Below are 6,819 nucleotides of genomic sequence, written 5' to 3'. Positions count from 1 at the left end.
ACCAAACCATCACCTAAGAATTGAAGCTTACAATATTTGTTTTACAGCATATGTCCCTCCCTGACAAGATAATGGTTCTCATTACTATAGTGTCTGAATAACTGGTAAAAGATTAATAATGTTAATCACATTAGAACTAGCAAATTATAACAGAGACCACCCCAGTATCTTATACACATACTAAGTCTCAGTTGCTGGATTTTGTGGGTCTCTGCAGGGTGGGAAAACATGGAAGTTCCCCATGGTAAAGTAGCAGCAATGGAGCCCCTCCACAATCATTGCTGTGACTTCACAATTGTTATGGTTTCTGTAATATTTATGTCCTATGCATTGCAGTCAGTCATTTCTGGTGGATCTGTTCCCATTCCTCTGCAAAGGTGGGGTGCAGCAGCTAAGCTGCTTAGGCATGAGGAGAGATAACCGATTGCCTGATGGAGAGGTCTACTGCAGTCTTTCCTTCCACCACACAAGTGGAACTACACCCGTTTTGTTGCCTCTGTAGCCTTTTCTTAGGGATTACATGGCATACAGCCATATCAACAGCGAGCATACATTCAGTGAAGGCTTATCAGCTGTCAATAAATTCACACCCAGCTGGGTAAAATAAGACAGTAAAAATTGCCTCCCCATGTCAAAAAGTATGTTGTTTTTTAGCTGTACCTATCAGTAAAAATGGCCTGAAATATTTTCCTGCTATCTTTGTTATCAGTTTTCTTCTTCCTTTTTCAGCAACAAATTTAATATAATAACAAAAAGAATCAAACCAAAGCTAGGCTGTTTAGTCACTCTGAGGTATAGTCACTGGATAGTCATTTTAATATGCCAACTTGACCTCAAACAATAATGTATTAAAGGATGGAATCTAAACATTGATGTGTACAGCTTTAAAGAGCAGTGATACCAGTCAAAATTGTTTTGAAAGCTCACCTTTCCACACTGCTAGAGCATTTTAAATTTTTTAATCTGCATTTATTAGATTTTAGGCTGATGTTGAATTCTTGTTGGTACACAAAAGACTAGAGCGTACCAATAAAAATGTGATTATCGACATTAATCTTTTATCAGTTATTCTGACACATGGTGATGAGAACTGTTATCTGGTTAAAGAGGGACATGTCAATTAACCTTGCAACCTGGAAACCTTGGCATTTAGTTACATACATATTTAAAGCAGAAACACACCTGGAACTCAATCATACAGGGATTTCTGGCACTGTGTTACTGACACAGGGCCCCTGATGTAGAAAGTGAATGAGTGGGAGGTTCTGACCATAGGAAACAGCTGCTGCTTCTCATTTGAGCTATCATGGGGGTCTGTCCTGATCCAAAAATATCAACAAATTCTGGGAAAAATCAATGATGAGTTGCTGGGGGATTCACAAATTCTGGCAAGCTTCCAACAGGAAAAAAAACACCACCTTATCTCTTCCCTAAAGGAAAATTCTCAGGAAATTTAGCAGATTACACTTATTCGGCGGAAAGCTTCAGTGAACCAAAGCAATGGAATTGCATGTGCAAACATTTGGACTCATACACGACATTAACTTCAGATGCTTGTGGACACACAAACATAGATAATATTGTGCACTCATGCATATATACAAGGATGACTTCATTCAAATTCACATACAAATGCATGCAGACTTTCAGACATAATGTAGATACACACACAAGGATTCATGTGGGCATGTATACATGTTTGCACATAGAAGAGGGCATCCAGACAAAGTCATGCCCAGATGTAAACAAATACAGGCATAAGCATGCAACAGTGGACACAACTGAATATTTGATGGCAAAATAAGGATTGCAAATCAGGAAAATCTGAGACAAAGATGCACGTTGCAGTAAAGAAGGAGCTGAGCATTATGAAAGTGGGGTTTGACAAAGTACATTAATTCTCTCCACTCTCTGGATGCCATCCTAAACTCTGGCCACTCTACATCTAAACCCCAGGTACACTTTTGGAGATGCATATTCTTCTTTGATCTACATTGCTAATCTCTGTATACCATCCCAGTAACATACATACTGGTACATTTTTACCAACCTGGGTAGGCCATACATTACCCAGCGTGCTAGAATAAGGGCTCTGCTCTCACTGGGTAGAAGCCTGTCCAGAGCCAGCAGCAGACCTGCTTAGGGGAGGGAATAATCCTGATGCCATGGACTGCAATATTGCCTCATCTGGTCAGCAGGGATTTTGGCCAGGGCTGGGGTCCAGTGTTGCCAGCTTTGGAAAACAGAATTTCTCCAGAAAAACCCCAACAAGTCACTGAATGTTGGAAGGGAGACCGATATTGTGACCAAACAATACAACTAATGATATTATGACATGTTGGGGGAAAAAACAATCTCCTGGAATAGCTTCAGTCAGAGTTAGCAATGCTAAAGGCAGCCCCCAGGAATTGCCACACCTGTGCCTCCCCGGTGAAAGGCGAGGATGGGGCACCGGAAAGCCTCAGCCCCTGCTGCCTTGTGGGTGACCCTGTGGAAGGGACAGGTTAAGGGAGCTCTCCCTCAGAGAAAAGCATCAGGCTTGGGAGACAACGCAGGGGCCAGGAGGACCCAAGGCCCAAGACCTGAGGAAGAGTGAGGCCTAGTGAGCGGCGTGGATGAGAGCGTGAGGCCGAGTAAATACGAGTAGGGCCTAGGAGGAGGCCTGACTGAGAGTGAGGCCCAGGTACATCGACAGACACCTGAGGCCTGAGTGGGCCATAGGCCGAGTTGGGGGTCCAGGCACATCAGCAGACACCTGAGGCCCACAGGACCGAAAGCCCCATGGCCCCAGTGGAGGGGCACGAGTAGTGGCCCCAGTGAGGGGACATGTCACCCAGGCCCATTTAAGGACCCCTGAGGCCAAGTTGGGCCAGAGGCCAAGTGCGGCCCAGTTAAGGGGCCAGGGCAGACCAGGACAGAAGCTGGATAGAGGGGACAGGCACCCCCTGAAGCTCCTTGTCACCAACTGGGAGCAGCAGAGGTGCCAGCCCGGGGCTGTTCCAACCCAGCTCAGCGTACTGCAGAGGGGTTGGTTGGGACAAAAGGGTGCACCAGTGTGGGGCTAGCTAGCAGGAAGCTCTGCACTGAAGTACCCTCACACCCCAGGGAGCCCCATCACCATCTAGGCATGTGTTGCTGCAGAATAAAAAACTCTACTGCAGGATAGTACTTGTATTTACAAGTACTAACCTTCAGTGGAGTTAATTAGTTTCTGTAGCCTAATAGCACTGCGTATGTACTGCATATGTAGATCCTGAGATGTTTACTGCAGCACTAATTAGGCAACTCCACAGTAAATGTCTCATGTAGACATGCCCACTGAGAACAGGGTTGAGCCTGGTATCATTCCCTAATCCTTAGAGATTTTCTTCAGGCTCTTGAAGACATTTCAATGTCCTCTGCAATATTTCAGTTTCTTCTGTGGTTATTTGTATATTTTGATCTTTTTAAAATTTTCCTAAAATAAGTCAATTTTAAGTTAGCTTCTAATGAGCTTTAATTTTAAACAGATGCCAAATATTTCTTGTCAGCCCCAGCACTGTTTTATTGAAACTCCCGCTCCTTGATTGACATTTTCCTTGCTCCTTAACCTAATGAGTATTTCTTGGGCTTCCTTTTAATGTACTAAAATTGTGCCTGTATCTAAAATGCAGTGTGTTCAATTCATCTGACTCATGCAGGAAAACTGCATTTGACAAAATATTAAAGAAAAAAATGGGAAATGTAAAAAAAGAAATCTGTTTGTCAAATGACCACCTGGCAGCTGCAGAGAATTAGAAATGGAAAGGATTGGTAAAGGCGTACTGATACAGGAAGGTATCTGTGGCAGCTGCGACACATGGGGGGCAGCAGGGACTTTTGGATGCTACCCACACCACAAAAGTAATTGTGTGGCTGCAGTGGCAGCAGGTTATTTTCTCGCTCCCCTTCCCTAAGTTGGTACCCATGACAGCTGTCCCAGTTCCTCCACCCTAGTTATACTACTGAGGATTGATCATACTTCATAATGGATCTCTTGGAGAGATGCTGGAGTTAGTCACTTTCAGATAAGTGTACAATTGTTCTGTAGAAACAATGGAAGATGTTTAAGACCAGTTGCTTGTAAAGAAAGCTTTTTGGTCTGATGGTGCTAGTAAAGAATCAGGAGCTAGGGCCTCCTGAGTTGTCTTTTGGGACCAGCTTCCTGTGACATTCACTTGTTGTCTTAAGTTCTCCTGCTCCCATAAAATAGGAACAGCATCTGATCAATCTCGTGAAGGTGCTGTGAGTTATAAATGTTTGTAAGTTGTTCTGAGCATGAAAAGGGCTGCAAAAGGACTAGCTATTATTATCAGTGATCATGTTACATTCCTAGTCTTTGGACTAGATTATTTCCCTTAAACAAGGCAGCCATCACATGAAGGCTTCCCATCTCTTCTCCCCCCCACAATTCCTATTTCTTGTGTTTTTCTGCTTCTTTCTTTAAACTAAGTATTATAAAACAGTAATGAGTGTCCTGAAAGCAGTGGGTGATGTGATCAAATGGGCAACTGCTGCTGTGTGTTTTCCATTACAAACAGCCCCAAATTGTCATTTAAATGCAAAGAAAATCATGAAGCAGCCAAACCTTTTTAAATCCTTTTATTTTCAAGTAATAATAATGACATTGTTTTAGCCATGAAATGAAAATTTTGTGCATCATTCACTTCAATGCTATTATAAGGATGATTTTATTTTTAAGAAATAAATAATAAATATTAGGATCTCCTGAGAATGCAGTCAGAACCCACAGAACCCAAGGTAGAACAGGGCTGGAAGGCGAGACAGGGGACACAGAAGTCCAGCTGCTAGTTCTTGTTGAGATTTTCCATGCCTCTGCTCAAAAGAAGAATGATAAACAGGACTAAACTAGTCTTCCTAGAGCAAATCCTATGTGCTTACGTAGAGAAGTGCTCATGGGAGTCAAGAAGAGGTTGTCTGGGTAAGGAATGAGTAGTCACTGACTTAATATCTCAGGAATTGGTCTCTATGAATAATCTCTAACATGTAAAATACTGTGCTACAGTCTCATTAGGAAGATTTGTTCAAAGCAGGTTTTCCATGACAGTGCTGAAAACATTAGAGCCCAAAATACACTAGCATTTGTATTTTGGCTAGCACTAGGCCTGTGCGAAGTGGCTTGTAATTGCTTTGGATTTGGATTTGGAGTTGGCCAATTCTGGGGACAGAGATTTGATTCGCTGATTCGAATCGCTGTTCCAAATCGAGTCGGCTGAATCTGATTTGGAGGTTTGGCTGCTGCTGCCCCAGCTCCCAGCACTTTAAAAAAAAAAGCCCTGGCTCACCGGGTGCTGATGGGGGCGGGCGGGGGAGGCTGGGATCTCCCATAGTCCCCTCCCCCCCTCCTCCAGTCCTCCCCTCCCCTCCCCCTACTTACCAGCTCTGAGTCTGGCTCCAGCACCCTGCTGCAGTTGGCAGGGACTGTCCAAATCATCGAAGCTCTCCGAATCTTTTCCGAAGATTCAGAGAGCTTCAAATAGATTCAGACCTTTTAATTGGTCCCCTGATTCAATTCAAATTTGGAGATTTGGCCACCGAATCGGGCCAAATCTCCTCCCAATTGAATCAGCACCTGAAGCTTCGCACAGCCCTAGCTAGCACCAGTATAGTTCTACCACTGCTGAAAAGAGGTTGTACCACCTTCTAATGGAACTGCAGCCTTGAAGCCTGACTCTTATTGAGCTGAAGGGCTGGTCAATATGTAATGATCACTATGGGATGAGGGACATCTTTTCCAAAATTCTGAGCAAGTGAAATATATAAACCCCCATAGACAAGCCATGCCCAGCAGCTGCCGGCAAAATTTTTTCTTACAACCACTTTTGGGACCTTATGACTGTCCCAGGACTTTATGTTCAGTCTCACTGCACATAGAACTCTATTTTTCATGGCTCACCAAGTGCAGTAACCTTCTTCATATTCTGCTTCCTTTAAAGTACTATGACTGCAGATCAGTTCCAAACAGGCAGGGGATACAAGTCCCAAATTTAAAACCAAAGGCAATTTTAGTATTTCCTTTTCCACATTTAATTCAAGAAAGTCTCCATAGGTTCAGGTAGGAGCAACACAATATCTGCAAGCTTTTTGAGGGAAGGGCAAACCCTTCTCTGCCTAATTTCTATTGTCTGAAGGGCTCCTTTCATAGCACCCAAAGCAGAGGCACAATGAAGGAGGCATGTTCCAAGGGAACTGTCTGGATTTGAAAAAGACATAAAAGATAGGCACTCCTACATAGGTACTCACCCAAGGGCACACTTTGCAAATGAGAGTATAAATGGTTAAAAACAACATGTAATGTGTTCTGCTTACGGGACGCTGTTTTCCTGATGCTAACCAAATAGCCCCATTTTGCTGAGAAGGGAATTGGCATAAGCTGGAAGAATAAGCACTTTATGCCATTTTAACATAATTTCCAGTTTTCTCAATGTACAATACATTCAGCTAGCCTCCTCCCTCTCCCTTTTCCCATGCCTTCTCAAAACCCAGCCCTGACTGAGTAGAAATTTAACTGCTTCCGCTGTTGTGGTTCTGCCTTTAATTGCACTAGAATCATAGAAAAATAGGGTTAGAAGGGAATTTGGGAGGTGATCTCATTCAACCCTCTGCCTTGTCTTCCTAATCTACAGTTCTGTAGTTTTATCTGTCCACTGTCAAAACCTGTAGGTTCCTTCAGGTTGAAACAATCATTTTTAAGGGGCATGATTTGAAGGGTGTCACCAGGAAGCTCCATGTACTTGGGGAATTTCACAAGAGTTCGGAGCACACAGTGCACCTCATCCT

The 6,819-nt window shown here is 43.4% G+C and overlaps 1 long non-coding RNA gene across 1 annotated transcript in view; it reads left to right on the top strand.

The window, feature by feature from the left end:
- The first annotated feature begins 5,778 nt into the window (after nucleotides 1-5,778).
- LOC109286941 overlaps nucleotides 5,779-6,819 on the top strand; it is a 7,576-nt gene continuing 6,535 nt past the window's right edge. Inside the window, exon 1 of the long non-coding RNA XR_002094717.1 lies at nucleotides 5,779-6,623. This is a non-coding gene — a long non-coding RNA (uncharacterized LOC109286941). The remainder of the gene's footprint in view (nucleotides 6,624-6,819) is intronic.

Source organism: Gavialis gangeticus, unplaced genomic scaffold (genome assembly GCF_001723915.1).
Source record: "Gavialis gangeticus isolate Ggan-Ray unplaced genomic scaffold, GavGan_comp1, whole genome shotgun sequence".
Classification (NCBI taxonomy): domain Eukaryota; kingdom Metazoa; phylum Chordata; order Crocodylia; family Gavialidae; genus Gavialis; species Gavialis gangeticus.
The sequence above is the reverse complement of the archived record's forward strand: the minus strand, read 5'-3'. Positions and strand labels throughout refer to the sequence as shown.